The 17,111-nt window shown below is 31.3% G+C and overlaps 1 protein-coding gene across 4 annotated transcripts in view; it reads right to left on the bottom strand.

Annotated features, from left to right (window-relative positions):
* LOC6039439 overlaps positions 1-17,111 on the bottom strand; it is an 88,356-nt gene that overhangs the window by 25,661 nt on the left and 45,584 nt on the right. Inside the window, exon 1 of one of the 4 annotated variants that reach the window (XM_038261986.1) lies at positions 13,410-13,642. The exons of 1 other annotated variant lie outside the window; for it this stretch is intronic. The gene's annotated coding sequence lies outside the window, so the exon portion shown is untranslated. 2 more of the 4 variants (XM_038261983.1, XM_038261982.1) reach the window with 2 other exon arrangements.

The raw sequence follows: 17,111 nt of genomic DNA, 5'->3' as shown, positions 1-17,111 counted from the left end.
AAATAAGTGGAAATTGCATGTTCCGAAAAATGGTGCAATTTTGAAGAGTTGGCTAATAGAAAAGGGCAACTTTTGACCTGATTTAAAATTGGGATGATTCACGATTAGGCTATGTAAGAAAATCGACTTCTTCTACGACAAATTATATCGGTATATTTTGCAATTAATTTTGCAATTAATTTTGCAATAAATAAAAAAGAGAGATTTTTGAATGTAACAAAAATGCAATGCTAAAATTCAAAAATTTTAAAAGTTCATTTTTTAAACATTTTTTGTCAATAATTGTAGGAAAAGTTTCATGGAACCATGGAGCTGTTTTTCCATGCACATTTGCCCTCTGAATCTGAATCTGCCCGCAGAAATTATGGCTTTAAAAGGTAATTTATATTTTGTAAACGTTGTTTTTACAGTAAAAATTGTATTGATTTACTTGCAACCTGAATTTTCCCGAAAAAAAAATCAGGGGACAGAAAGAATAATTATTTAATAAAAACGAACATTTCGAAACCACGAAAAATCGGTTTAAAAAGATTTCAAAGGATTTTTAAGCGTTTATTTTCTAATTTTAGATCAAATTACTTTCAAAACATACAAAATGTGATCGGAAAAATGGGCAAACTTTAAGATTTTTTTATGAAATCTTGTTTTGTAGAAATTTAAAACAGAAGTATAACTGTAATCATGCTTTAAGCACTTTGTGATAATTTTTGCTTGAATATGTTAGAAATTTGGGCTTTTGAACTCAAGTTTTACCAGAACCGACAGAAAAAAAAAACTAGAAATTAATATAAATTTATATATTTTTTCATTTAATTTAAAATAAATATTGAAAAAATAAAAAAAATACATTAAGCTGGTTCAAATTTTATTTAATGGTTAATGAAAATAATGATTGCAAACCAACTGAACTAGTGTAAAATGCATTTGCTGAAACAATGGCTTGTTATTTCGATATATATATACTCCAGCAAGAGCCGAGGGACAAAAACTTTAAAAAATATTTTCATCGGCCTTATGGAAATGCAATTAATAAAATATTGAAAAATAAAAGTTTTAAATTGTATTGAAAATAATTTAAGCCTCTGGAAATTTTATACCAAGTTGAAAACACTCCCTTAGAAATGCCTTAAAAACTGCAAGGGCAAAAAATATTTAAAATTAAATCTAAATTTCAGATTTTTTTAAATCGATTGATCAAAATACATTGTGTAACGTTTGATTGTGTATTGTGATTGTGTACATTCAAAAAAAGCATGATCAGTTGGTTAAATAAATTATCTTAGGAGATGAACAAAAATTAGTTAAATTTCAGGAAAATTTAATTATTTTCGACAGTTCCAAGCAGCCAGGCCAGATATTCAGATAAATCTAAAAATACAGATTTTTTTAAAATGATTATATTTGAGAATTTCAACAATTTTGTGATTGAATTATGCTTTAATATGATTAAAAAGCCTAAATCTACTGTTAAAAATTTTAGAAAAAAATTCCATGGCTCCGAATTTGACATGATACAGATAAAATACAGATTTATTTTCAAGAAAATAAAGATGTGTTATAAAATAATCTGGCATCGTTGGTTCCAAGATATTTGCATTTTAAGTCAATGAATTGGAAGCTGACAAAAATCATTATGAAATATTATATAATTCAAAAAATCATGACTTTTGCTGATAAATAAAAATACTTAATTCATTGCACCAATATTACAAAATAGGATTTTAAAAATGAAATTTTAGAATATTTTTGGTTGTTGTTGTTAACTTCTACTTGTAAGACATTTTACTTTCGAAATTCATGTTTATTGGCATGTTATAATTGGAGGTCGAGAAACTTTTACCAAAATGAATAATTCAATAACGACACGAAATATTCTTCAAACTTAATATTATGAGATATTTTTGTATCACCTATTCTGAATTTAATACGAAAATATTGAGCTGTTATTTACTTATTTTGAAATAGGGCATGAATTACTAAGTTGCTAAATTTTTGAAAATTTAAGTATAAAAAAACACATTTTCAAATCTGCTTGAAGAAATAGCCAAAATCAAAAAATTCAACATTAGAAATTTATCAACAGACTTGATAATTGAAGTTTTATCTTTTTTTATTTTGTTAAAAAAACGCAATTTAGTCTTGAAGTTTTGATAATTTTCATATGAAAGTTATATTCTAAAATTTTAGGAAAATCTTTCAGTAATAAATGAAAAGATTTTGTTGAATTTACGTTTACTGCGGCAAATATTTTTCAAAGTTTATGTCACCCCCTGAAAATTGGTCTGAAAAATATTTTTCCAAAAAACTTCTAAATTTCCATGAAAATAGAAGCCTAATCAACTGAAAATAGTCTGAAATGCATTTTTCTGCATCGATAATCACATTTAACATGTTTTGGATTGTTTAAAAATGTTTTGAATTTTTATGAAATCCCAATGTACAGCACCGCAAAAAAATTTTTTTCGTCATTTCGTCAATTTGGAAACTAATGATGGCAAAACAACTGGACTGAACACTTTTTTCATTACAATGTTAAAACCATGACTCGTTATTTCAATTTTTAGACTTAAGGGGGGGGGGATGAGGAACATAAACTTCAAAAAATATATGCAACGGCCTAACTATTGCTTTGCAAAATAATTAATTAGGAAAACATTTAAAATTCTTTCATGAATTATTTTCTACTGCGCATTCAAGGGTTAAGTCTATTTCAATTGCATCTAAAACCACACAAGTGGAGGAGACGCACGATAGTTTTGCACAAACTGAGTACTCATAAAACTTATTGCGACTCGCAGCAAACATCGCATCTTCTCTCTTTTTCTCTCTCACTCTCTCAATCCAGCTCCATCATCCTATTGCTCTCCCTCTCCCTCACAAACACCCACACTGCAGAATTGCACTCCGCACGGCGGCGTGGAAATGATTTTCCTCCAAAAACCCACACACTAGCACACACACACACATACAATTAAACTCTCTCAAAGAGTGAGGAAACTGCAGTTCTGTGGGCGGGCACCGTAGTGGGTGGCTTGCGGACGCGTCTGCTCCAGTAACCTTGAAAATTTTTGCGCACCCCACCAAAAATCGGACTCCTTTTTGCGTAACAAAGCCACTTACGGGGTGATATCCGGTTTGATTCCAACTTTGGGTGAAAACTGCACAAACGGTGGCTTCGCCGCCGGAAATAGCCCACTCTCACTCTCGATCCCCAACCGGATCCGGTTCTAACCGGGTTGCGGGAGGGCGGTCGAAGGGGGGTGACCACCTTTGGTCACTTTCACTACCGAATTAGTTACAGCACGACTCGGGATGGGGAAATATCCCTAAAAATAGCTCACTCCCGAACAAAAAAAACTGGGTTGAGAAGGGGGTGGGATCCGTTAACTATTTTTTCCTCTCACTCTTGACGTCCGCGGTCGATGGCTATAAATGGTCCATTGAGGAAAATGTCATCCCCCTTCCGGCTCTGGGCAGGTTCATCGCGAACTCACAACACTCCCCCACACAAACTTTGGACTCTTCTAAATTGCTCCAAAAAAAAAAGCTAGAATTACACGCTCATTGAGAACCGTCCGGAAAAGTTCGAACCGGCCGAGGACGCTAGTTGTTTCACGGTCGCGATCTTGCTCGAAACTGCACATGCACTCGAGTTTCCCTAGCAGTCCCGAGTGCACCCCACCGGGAAAATATTACACAATTTTTCACGACCACTACCACCCCAAAAACACTAACAGACTAGTTATAGTGTGGTGCGGCTTGCGCTATTGTGGTAGTAGCTCTCGTACAACGCCGAAGTTCAAGGGAGCGGGGTCTGGGAGATCTTCCCGGTTGACACTCGCACACACAGTTTGACGTGGGACTACGTCAAAACTCTCCTTCTTCAGCTCTTCAAACGCCGTTTAAAGAAGAAGCCCAGTTTCACTTTTATTTCCGAAGAACTGCAGTGTCGGACCCACTAGTCGTAGCTACTACTCCGGGATAGTCACTGGTGCTGACCTATTTAGAAAATGCTCCAACGGGGAGAGAGAGAGTCCAGACTGCTGCTGCAATACAGGGAAAGAGAGCGAGTAGTGCAATTGAAATTGCACAGTTTTGCAAACAAAACTGAGTGCAAATACGACTAGTGTATATAAAAAAAAACTAGTGTAAACTAGCTGGGAACGGCACTGATAAGAGGGAAGAACGAATCAGTCGCGCGCGCAGCTTTGAGTCGTGGTTGATGGTCCGGAAAGGGGGATGTTCTGGAACAGGCAGTGAGGGTTGGGAAATTATTCTGGATGACAGAAACGGTGCAGGTTGAGGAAGATGTTATAAAACAAATTTCAATGGAAAACTAAATTCAAAAATTAAATAAAAATAAAACTTAACAGTGAAACATATACAGTCCAGACTCGATTATCCGAAGGCCTCGGAAAAAATTCACTTCGGTTAATCGAATCACGAAAACAAAAAATGTTTTCGCTGACTTATTTTTGATTGTCGAGCTTATGTATGACCCCTAAACAACGCTAAAGTGATATACCTTTTTCTAATCCAAGATGGCGGTGACGAAATATTGAAAAAAAAATGCATTTTATTATTTAACAATCTATTAACTATTCAAATTTGACTAAAATGGGGTGGCAGAACTCGATTTTGATGTTTAAAACAAGAAAAAAACGAAAAAAAATTTTTTTTGTTCATGATTCGATTATTTTAAGTCGTATACAAACCGGATAATCGAACTTCGGATAATTGAAACTTCGGATAATCGTGGCTTCGGATAATTGAGTCTAGACTGTGCCCAGAAAAGATTTTTTTTCAAAAAAATTATATTTTTTTTAAATTGATTAAATTACAAAAGTTGATATATTCTATTTGAATTTGTGGGGTATTTAAACAACATTTCTTAGAATTTTAATGTCACCCCAGTTTACAGCAATAGTAAATTTTGTGAAATTTACTATAAGAGTGATCAGAGTGATAAGAGTTTTTATCATCAAACATTAAAATTTTTAAGATTTTCTGACTTTTTCTATTTTTATTAAATTTCTTTTTTGATAAAATTCAGATTTTTGATTTTTTTTATGTCTGAGAAGGGAACCATAACATTGTACAAAAGGTTAATGTATTGAAAATTAAACCTGATTTTTTTTCAGGGACATTGTTTTATCAAATGTAGGTCTATGATATTGATAAAGATAAAAAAATAAAATAAAAAGATATTGTAGTTTTTAATTGAAAAAAAACGACAAATTCATGAAACAAAAAAATAAATAAACATTTTATTCAATTTTTTTTAACTGAAAAAAATTTAACTTACTTTAAACTATCTCTAAATTTCATAAAACTTTTAATATGGAAAAGCATATAAGAACATAATAAAATTATATCAGTAATAGCACAAAATGGTTTGAAGTAGAATTTTAAATATAAATATATTTTGAAAATATTTAATTAACTTGAAATTAGTAAATGTGTTGACGTACATTATGGTTGCTTAGCAAAACTTGTTTTCTAAAGTGTAATAAAATTTATTTCAATCGAAATGTTTAAATTAATATTTGCCAAGCTTTTCAAAAGACATTTTGACACTTCTGTTAATAAATTAATTATTTGGAACCAAATTATTTGTTTTGTCTAAATGAAGGCCAAAAAATTTTTTAAGGTCATATTTTCCCGATATCATGTAGTGCAATCAGAATGATGTCAGCTTTACATTAAAATTAGGCTATTGCAAATTTTATTTCTAATATTTTACTCAAATTGACAAATTTACATTGAAAAAACTTGTAAAATCGATTGAAAACTATTCAGGATAAACTGTATAACGAATATTTATGAACTGTCAATCAGTTTGCATTTTTTTTTCTTAGAGCAAAGCTGTTATGTTGTGATCGGACATTTTTTTAAATTTCCAAAAATCAAGCTTGGAAAATGAAATAAAAAATTAAATCAAATGCGTATCAGCTTTAACATTACAAAATATTGTCACAAAGATATGTTTACATATTTTGGTCAAAAACTTAAATTTCATGGTTTTGAAATATGATTTAAAAATTATCCGAAATTCATAGGTTTCAAACGAATTTTCAAAAAAAAAAAAAATTCTGAAATTTGATGTTTTTGTTAAATGGGTATCAAAAGAATGGAAATTTTACAAAAAGTTCGATAGTTAAAGCTGATCACTTAACACTTAAGTTAAATAAAGCTTATACTTTTGATATCGAAAAGATTCTTAAATTTGATTTTTTTTTTAAACTACGTAGTTTTGTGACAATTTTGGGTGATTGAAAAATAATTGCTGAAACTATAGCAATCTTTAAGAAATTTCCTAGCGTTGGATACTCGTACTTCAAAAACATGAAATTTTATTTTTTTTTCTCAAAAATAAGTACTTTCAAATAAATGATCAAACTATCGATATCCATCCAGAATATCCAATCATATTACTATAACTTAAAATTTTATTATTATAGTGAACGATTCATAGAATTTAAATTTTATTAGGAAATCACTAACATTAATTGTGAATATAAAAAATATCGGTTTCAAAACATGTACAAAGATGAACTTAATATTTATATAATAAATTAACAGAGAAATAAATTTCACATTTTTAAAACTATCTTAAACAATATTTGCATCGGCATAATTAGAAAAACCATGCATTTTCTTTCGATTTGCAAGCAAATTAAGTAAGCGTTTTTGAGCTTAATGAAAAGCAAAATATATTTAAATTATCAACCACCTTGAAAAGCTACCTAAACATTGATAAACTCTAACAGTTGATTCAAAATTAAGTTTCAATCTCTGAAAATAATCGAAGGAATTTTGATTTTTGTTTGGATTTTTATCAATAATAAAAAAGTTTTTCAAATTTTAAAAATATTGTGCACGTGTTTAAACATTCAATATTAAACGTAGATATTCAAATAAAGTTGTTGTTTCAAGTCCCGATAGAACCCTTATCTGGACTTGTATGGCCTTGACACACTTTTGTGATGAGTACATATATAATACTGTTACAGTAGTAACTAAGTCAATAGTTTTACTTTACATAAGAAATAAAAGAATGTAGATTCAAAAATAGTTAGTATACTGTAAAATTATTATTTTATTCATGAGCTTTTCAAATATTGTTTTAATTATTTTTTGGAAGTATCATATCTAATAACGCGTGAAAATATTTAGTTGCTCCTTGATCTTTAGCCTTCAAATCGAACAGGTCAAAAAAAAATCCCAACTCCATTAAACATCCATCAAACTATCAAGCGTCTCCATCAAAATTCATCTCAAACTAAATGGATCACTCTCCACGATTCGATCACTCACGTGATCCTCGCTGAACCGCTGACGCAAGTCCAATTGTCCCTTTCCTCGCGACGTGTGCCATCCTAATTAAGACTCTCTGGAACCGATCTCATTAACAATATATAATAGTATTCTACAAACAAACCGTGCACAACCGCCGTGATGGTGGCTGCGAACCTGCCACTTCACGGTCAGCGCCGCCATATGTAAATAAATCAACCTCAACCCCCCCCCCCCCCCCCCCCCTCCGGTGCCGATGATCTTCGATTTTCCCGAGTGGCGCGTGTTGTAGATCACTTCTCTTCCCAGGGGATGCCACGCGCCACCACCACATACAAAGAAACAGAGCGAGCCACGTGCCGCGCTGGACCGGCGTAATAGTGGAAGCTTCCCGAGCGGGCAAGGTCGGGTCAGTTTGGTTTGAAGTTTCCCAAATTCCGTCCCGGAATTGGCACGCGCGCTCCGAATTCCTTCGAGGCGTTCGGACCGGAGGTTTGCGATGGCAAGAAACGTGACTTCGCTGTCGAGAACTTCCTTATTAGCGCATCTGCCAACTAGAGTGTTCGAGCTTGTTTGTCGTACTTGTACCCCCACATACTGTCTCAACTCTGAGCTGGAGAAGCTTCGGACGACGGTGATGGCGTCGTCATCGAGAGTTGGTTATGAGGAACGGCGGGGAGCAACCTGGCGAATCAGCGACGTAGAAGTGGGAACACTTCGCGTGGTCGGGTGGGCGTTGCCAGATTATCAATTTTGAAACAAATCTAAAAAATCTTTGAAGATTCACAAATTTGCAATGCAATTCAGAATACTGAAAAAAATATTAATTTAAAATCTAAAAACAAAGAAGACAACTTTAACTGGCAGCACTGGATTCCGGTAGTTGTATAACTTTGATAACAGACAGAGTAATCAGCAACTCGTTGATGGGAGAGGGGACATTCGAAGGCAGGGTGACCGTTGGTAGGTGCATTGTTTGATGAACAGCATTTTGTGTTTTTGTTTTTTTTTTGCAAACACACTGTGATTACTAGTTGAATTGAACTATTACACAGTCCTCTGAGAGTGACGATGTGTGCGATTGGAAGACGACATCGATTGCAAAATAAGCATAGTTAGTAAAAAAACCCTACTCATTTTGTCAACAAATGTGGGGTGCAATTTGCGTACTGCAATTATGAGAAAGCAAGGTTGTTTTTAATTTGATTTGATAACCCTCCTGAATGAGAGGAGCATGATGTGATGGAGGCGCCACAGTGTGAAGTTTTGTCTCTTTGGAGAGGGATGGCACGTGCGAGCATTAGGGTGGATCGCGTGAATTTTCAATATATTTTTTTAATAATTTCTAAGATTTTTGTTGAAATTTTTCAGAAAATGAGTTAAATTATTTTTAAAACAATATTGAGCAATTCCATGTCAAATAGGGAATCGGTTGTACCTGATCCTCTCCAATTTCAATGAATCTTTGTAGACATGTTATCCTACACTTATATAAGCCATTTTTGTATATATGGAGCCAGTTTCACTGGATAATGACATTTGAGAAGGGCGTTAGTGTTTTAAATATTTTTGTATTTCCTAATTTAAATATTGCTGTATCTCAAAGCCGTTACATCGTATCAAAAAGTGGTCAAACACAAACTTGTAGGAAATTTAACGGGCTTTCCGAAAAAAAATACTCAAAGAAAAAAACATTCCACTTTTATGAGATTTTTTGATTTTTAAGTTTAAAAGTCAAATTTGAAGGTGAGCCCACGATTTTTTTTCGTTCAAAAATTTTGTGAAAATCGCCTAAGATGTTACAAAAAGGCTCACGAAAAATACAGGATGGAGCAACTCACCTAAAAAAAACAAAAATCATTTACTGAAACTGTTTGTTTCAAAAGTGCTCTAAACATCAAAATTATCAAAAACCGTACACGAGAGTCAACTTTCCAGTCAATTTAACATAAAAGTCTTCATATTGACCACTGTCATAAGTCCATCCTTGTGAAATTACAGCGGTTTTAAAAATAAAAATGTTGAAAAAATTGTTTTTTTGATGGTTTTTGGCAATTTCTATATGACAGACTTGATTTTTCAGTCTCGAAAATATTTTTACCGAAAGCTCATCAAATTTCCCATAAGTTTGTCTTTGATCACATTTCGATTGGATGTATGGGCTTACAGATATAAGCTAATTACATTGCAACTGAAAACATAATATTTTTTCAGTGTAGTATAGTAACCTGGATAGTAAATTATCATAACCTACCATTTAACTCCAAAAAACAAAGCGATCAGAAAAACTCGTTTTCGTAATTTTAATTCTTCGCACGACCATATTTTAGCAACCTAAGTTCAGGTATTATTTTTTCCAAAAATAAACCCTCGGAAAGACATTATTTTAAAAATTAAAAAAGATATTTTTTCAGAAATCAAAAAATATCTAGGGCTAAAAAAATTTAATATTTTATCCAAAATTCACAAAAGTAATTTTTATTTATCAAAAACTATTTTTTGGATTTTTTTCATCCACTAAAATATATCAAACCAACGGGGATAAAGTTTGTTAATATTGAATATATGTGAAAAAAAACTATTTTTTTGAGTTTACCATTTTTTCCGAATAGTCCTAATCATAAACTACAATTTTGCTCAGGATACCAAATCGATAAAAAAAAATCCTTCCTCAAGATGCAGATTTTAGAATATGTGCAGTCCTTAAATTTTAGACTTGCATGAAGATTCATAAGAAGCAAAATGGTTTTTTTAGACCTAATTATTTGCAAAAATGTAGAGAGTTACTGAAATGCAAAATAAAAATGTGTGCAGCTCGTTGCAAAACTCGACTTTTTCAGCACTCGTCGTATTAATAAAACTCCGAAAAGAATTTTTGGATAAATTTGGGACCCTTGCTGGATTTGTATTTTTGCAAATTGTTGCATAAACATTTTTGCTACCCTTTCAAAACTTCTTACATTTTTCAAAAATTAGATACTTTTTTTAGAAAATTAACAGTTTCATCATTTATTTTAATTACTTTGGCTGGTACATATTTTAAATTTAGGAGTTGTCCCTCGGCCCTAAGACAATGTTTAGAAGCAAAAAAAAAGTATTAAAAAATAATAAACTTCATTTTAAAAAACAGTTTGAACGAAAAGTAATGCTTTATATATCATCAAAATCATGCTACTATCAAACATTTGCAAAATATCAAATATTTCTTGATTTTTATATTTTTTCAAAATTTTAATAAAAAAAAATTACAAATGCAGACTCAACCCTAACCAGGTCCCAGTACATAAAAGAACCTAACAAAAATAATTTAATGAAAAAATGAAGAATATTTTTTTAGTTAAAACACATAAATGAGCATTAATAATATATTCTGAACATCTTAAAAACAATTTAAAAAGTTTCTTTTTTCCAGTAAAAATGTCACTGATTTATTTAAAGAAATTTCAATTGGGAGGAGGCAAAACCTAAAAATATTATTTAAAGTGTACTCATTTTAAAATCAGCATTTGAGTTTTAATTTTTTATAATTAAGACAATATTATGAACAAATCAAGAAAAATATCAAGCAAAAAAAACAAAAAAAAGCTGAATATTTTAAAAAATATATAAAATTAGATTTGTTTTTTTTTAATATTTTTATTTAATATGTTCATTATTTCTAAGTATAGCATAACAATAAAAAAAACGAAGTTTGTCTCTCTCTTAATATTGTATATTTTTGAATTAGAGAATATTTGAAGTCGCATTAAGATAGTAAAATTTGTATTAAATAATTTATTTGGCTTACATCAAAATCGAGGCAGACTTATTTAAAAAAGGAGATCAAAATGTCAAGCCTTATTTAACAAAAATAACAAAGAGTTTTTAACAAAAAAATGCTTTACAAATACGATATGTTTGCTCTTGTCAAAAGTTATTTTATGAAAATAAGATTGCTTTTCCCAAACATGTGAATAATTTTCCGAGCTGCGATTGAAAAATATAAATTTTGTTTAAAGCTCAAATGTGTGAAAAAAGTGTTTTAACATGAGTTTTTTTTTCATATTTTCCCTAGAAAATGTAGATTTTTGGGAATCATAATTTTTGCACCCTGATTAGGGAATTTCGCAAATGAGGGAGACGAATGATTGAAATAAAATTTGAATTCTACTACAAAAATGTTTTTTTGTAAAATGTTTTTCTTAATAATAAGCAGATTTGCTTTATTTTGAATTAAATTCATACATTGTTTCAAGTGTTCAATTAAGAAAATGTTGATACTCAAGATGGGACATTCAGGACATTTCAGAAAAAAAAATATTTGAAATATTTCAAGAAATATAGGTAGTAATTTATCCCCACATCGCAATGGCAAGAGTGCTTGTAAAATAAAAAAAAAATATTTTCCTTACATTTTCACAAAAAGTTTAATTTCATGTGTGTAACTGTTGAAACAAATTTCAGTTGTATCATCTAAATGAAGCCAACAGGTAATCAAAACCCCATTAATCTAGTAAAATGAGATTTAGAAAAAAAAATATCATTTATTTTTTAAAGTAAAATTTGGCGTGTTTAATAATCTCATTTCATTTCTATTTTTCACTTTTTGTTGAAACCCTTTGAAATGATCAAGATTAAAATATATTGATGAAACTTTAATTTAAGTCAATCTTATAATTCTACTCGTCTATTTGAAAAAAAATTTAATAAGAAAATATAAATACTCTTACAAATAGGTATTCTTACTTCAAACTTTTGTTGGTAATCATTCGATTTTTTTTTGCTTTTTCTCTAAAGTTGGTTTATTTTTATTAAAAATTCATAGACGAATAATTCCGTAACCATTTCTTTACATTTTCATTCAATACGTCGTAATACGCGCTTGTTATGAATGGCTATCGATTTTTCTCACACATACACACACGCTTACACACCTCTTTCGTTACGCAAAGAAATGCGCATCCCAAAATGTCATCCCGCAAAGCTTATATAACACACCACAAAAAAGTAATCAAAAGGCACCACGCGTCCCCACTGCACCTTCCCTTTAACATTCTTTTCAGTGGAGCCACCTGATCTTTCACCCTTTTTCAAATCGCTTTTTTTTTTCAAACACGGAAGTGCTTTTCTTCTCAGTCCCATTTCGCCGTGTAACGCGCAAAAAAACAACAAAGTTTATTTTGTTTTCCTCGGTTTGAATTACACTGCACACACATGGAAAGCGCACAGCTTTCCGTGCTCGCCACCAGATGTCACTTCACACACACACACTACCAAAGCACGCGTAGTTGGCGGTGAAAATCGATAATATGTTTGGGGTAGGTTCGGGCTTTTAGGCAACCAATTGCACAACCTAGGCTACTACGATTTGGGTTATCTTAGTCGCGTTGATTAGCGTAACGATAACGCGATAATGACACTTGAGCGATGACGTCAACGTCATCGCTTGCTTTGTTGACACTTGACTCAAAGTGGGGGTTTTGTTTACAGTTTTATCACATTTTAGGATATTTTTTTTTAGAACCTACTTGCTCTCATATCCTTTGTGGAGCCAGGTACTCGATGGGGCTGGCCTCCCGGACACTTCCGGGAAATCCGGGAGCAAATTTCACTCGGAAAAGCCTCCGGACTTTTCACCCGTCAAAGCTGGGGTGGTAGAGAACCGTGTTTTCACTTTCCACGAACACTACACCACTATTTAGAACCGCTCGGTGAAAACAAGGACAAGGATGCTCCGTTCGTTCCGGATTTGTTCACCAACACACTGCCAAAACCGAGGGGGGAGCACAACTACAATGTTGTAACGGCGGCGCGCCGGTCGTAAAACCCGGCGAATCGGTCGAACCAGCACACTTCGGCGTGCTAACTTTGTTGTAATATTTGTATTACACACACCCCGATTTTGTTGTTGTTGTTGTTGTTGGAGAAGACACTTCCTGTTTCGCCCAAAATTTCACTTTTTTCGATTTTTTTTGGGTGAAAATTTTCTTCCTTGGTAGAAACGCTTTTCGCTATGTAGTTTTACAAACTATTTAAACTTCAAATATTTTTTCACTTTCACTACTTTGAAACAATTAAGGTTAGGTTTAAATCATTACAAATGTTACAAAACTCACTCACTTTACTAAACTTACTTTAAATCAAGTTAGTTAGTTCATTTAGCAGCATTGAAGGGCAAATGTAACTTAAAAGTTGTGCAAACAACTCATAAAAAGTTAGCTCGACTCATCGCACACTTAAAATTACTTTAAATTTTTCCTTCCTCCACCTCAAAGTAGCAAGTGGTAGTGTTCTCTGCTCCGGACCTCGGACAACAATATTTACACAGTGTCAGTCCCGGTGGTGGCTCGGAAACGTTCTGCGGCGGAACGGCTCTACCGCACGGCATACAATGTTGTCCTGGTTGTGAGAGAGTGGAGCAAAAAAAAAAAAAAAAAGAGAAGGAGCGCGATCGAAGCAGGAAGTGCATCCTCTCTCTCTCTCTCCGCAGTAACACGGTGGCATGTCCTGCGAGCGCGAAGAACGATGTTGAGCAAGGTTCGGGATTTTTCCCACCGCGGTGAGAGCGGAAAGGAAATTGAGAGAGAGAGAATTTTGGGGATGATGGTACAACAGGGTAGTGAGAGAGCGGGAAATGGTTTGTTTGCGGAAAAGTTTGGGAGCATTTTAATGGTGGTGAAGAGCGAGGGGTGCTGCGATTTTTTGTTTGAATTTATAAATTTGATAATGCTGTCTTTTTTGAAAACCATTTTCATATGATAAATTTTAAACTAATTTTGGCCAAACTTCTCTGCTTTTCACTCGCAGGTTTAAAAATGTGATTAAATTTTTCATGTAAAAAGATAAATAATCCTTGTTTTTTCTAACTAATAGGGGGCATTTAGAGAGAACTTGGTGAAAAGTTTTGACCTTCTTTTCTCTCAATTTTCTTCAGAAGGTTCATTTAAGGATTTAGGTCAATCTTTCAGGCAAGTTTTAAAACTTACGAAAAAGATATTATATAAATTTATAAATATAAACAAATGAAATTCAAAGCCAGTTCAGTTCGTTGTCTATTTTATCACTTGAAATAAATCAAAAGATATTTTTTGAAGATTATTCTTATAAAAAAAAACAAAAATTGGGAATTTACAAAAGTGTTAGTAAAATTCAATATTTTCTATGAAAATTCTTCTCGAAAATTGAAAACGGATTATATTTGATTTTTGTGATTGTTTGTAAAATTTGTTGCAACATTTTGATGAGCTTCCTTATTAACAAGCCAATTTGAGCTACAGAGATGCATGAATAACACGTTTTGATCGGGGATATGATTTATTGAAAATTTCATGTCAAAATTTAAAAAATTGGCATATTAGAAATCATTTACAGAATTTCTACTATCTCCGTTTCTTATTCTTTGCAAAAATTTAAAAATTATTTATTCTGTTTTCACAGACTTGAAAAATTTAAGAGTAATGTCTCAGCTCTATTAAAAAAATCAGATTTTTGTAGAAAACAACTTTTTATAAAAATATACAACAAATGCATCTATTTTTAATAATTCTTGATAAAGCGCATTTCAGCCAAATTTTGAAAATAAAAATTAACGCATATGAAAATTTTGATTTTGCATATAGCATGCAGTAGCTCAAAAGAAATGATAAAATTAAGTTTTCAAAATAAATTTAGAAAATTTGTGTTTATCTTAATTGGCTGAATCTTGGCAATGAAGCAACCAAATCTAATTATTCAGAAAGCAAATTTGTTTAGCAAAAAGCTTCACAAAAAATGATTTTATTAGCTCTTTTTAAGAGAGAAATTCGTAAAAACTGAACAACAAAAATAAATTCTAGCTTCCTGGATCATTATAAATATAGACCATTATTAGTGGCTGTGATTTTAAGTGAAATATAATGCAGTTTGAACTTATTTTGGAGTGTTTTAAAAAATTAGAGTATTTTTATGAAAACTGGCCATTTTTCAGAGAATCGCAAATGTCGAGATATAAACGATTTTTCTATTTTTTGTTGTTTTATGAAAAGTCATTGTTCTTGAGGCAAACCCTATCAAAATCCGGATTGTCCTGAATGTTTGCACAAAATCTCGTTTTTTGGGGTACACTAATGGACATACATGGAAACTCTATCAAAAAAAGAATGATTTTCCTGTTTGAATGCATTAAATTTAAAAAAGTGTAAGTTTGATTTAGCTTTGGATAGTTTTCCACATTTTGCTTAAAATATTTGTTGTTTTTTTCATTTTAGAAATTTGATGAATTTATTGAGAAAATACATAATTTTTTAAATAAAAATGCAACTTGTTTTTTTAATGTCTGTTAAAAAAGTCTGAGTTTGTCTGTTCATTTGTCTAAAATTCAAATATATAAATTTACTATCATAGAAATCCATCAGAAATTGCATTTTAAGCATTTGAAGACTAACGAAATATGTTTCGGTTAATATTTATACAAAATATTGAATTATTAAAACAAGTTAAAAGTCTGTGCACCTCAAAAAATGTTTGCCACAAGCTCAAATGTCTGTGCATCACAGACAAATCTGTGTATCTGGGAATGATGACAGATTTTGAGTAGAAAATAGCTAATTTTACAAAAGGATCTGGTGCAAATTTGGTCTGTTTCTGTTAAATTTCACATTTTTACAAATTATTTAAGGTGTTTAGAAAAAAATTACCTAACATAAACAAACTGAACTAAACCTAACATATTTTCAAAGGCCGTTAAAAATTTCATGAATCGTTTCATATTTTGCTATAGAGTATTTTTTTGTGGTTATATGACAGATTTCGTGTAAAAAAAAAATGTAATTTTTCATTCGGAACTAATAAGTTTCTCAAAAAATTAAAGTTTCACAATTGCTAAAATTACTCAAAACAGAAGTGATCCGTCCTAATTTTTAACATTCCCAAAAATCAACATTTTTTACTGTTAATCTTGTGAAAATGTAGCAAAAGATTGCGAAAAAAGAAAATACATATTTTTAGCTGATTTTTTTTTAATTTTTACGTTCAATTTGAAAATGAATTTAAATCAATGAATATTTCTGTTATATTTTTTTCAAACTTATATGATTTTTTGCTGCAAATTTGATTATAATAATTATAAAGCTTTTCAAATTTTGATGCGATTTTATTTTTTAACATCATTAATTGAAGGAAAATTGAAAATGGAACCGTTGTATTTAAGTCATATACGTTGGATTAATAACAGAATCTAGAATCAGTTTCATTTCATCTTTTTTAATAATTCATTCGGGTTAATACAAATCTGAACAAATAACATAAAATGGAGTTTGGTGTCTCAAATATTCAATTTTTTTAATTATAGGGGAAAAACAAACAAGGGAAAAAATAAAAGAAAATTATTATTTTTTTTTTCGAAAAAAATGAAAACTAAAAGATATAAAATGATTAAAATCAAAGACAAACTTAAGTGAATCAAGTAAATCACAGTCAAACGCGTGTAATGTTCAACTTTGCAGCGGTGGGTTTTGTTTGCAAAAAAAACAGAACTTTAAAAAAATATATTTAGACGAAATGTCAACTTGTGCATTGAATGATTAGATAATTTGATTGGGAAAGATTTTTTTAAAGTGTGTTGTGTTTTTTTTTCCAAATTCTTGTTTGCAAATTACCGACCAAATGTACTATTTTTTTTGTTAATAGAATGAATGCATTCAGTGTCAGAAATAATTAGATTTTTGTATCAATAAGATTAATAAATAAAGATTTTTTCTACACCTCTGTTTTGAAAATTATGATTTCTCATCATCAAAAATTACTAAGCTAAAAAGCCCTAATTTTAATGCTTAAAGTATGGTCGTGCTGAAAAAAAA

Source organism: Culex quinquefasciatus, chromosome 3 (assembly GCF_015732765.1).
Source record: "Culex quinquefasciatus strain JHB chromosome 3, VPISU_Cqui_1.0_pri_paternal, whole genome shotgun sequence".
Classification (NCBI taxonomy): Eukaryota; Metazoa; Arthropoda; class Insecta; order Diptera; family Culicidae; genus Culex; species Culex quinquefasciatus.
The sequence above is the reverse complement of the archived record's forward strand: the minus strand, read 5'-3'. Positions and strand labels throughout refer to the sequence as shown.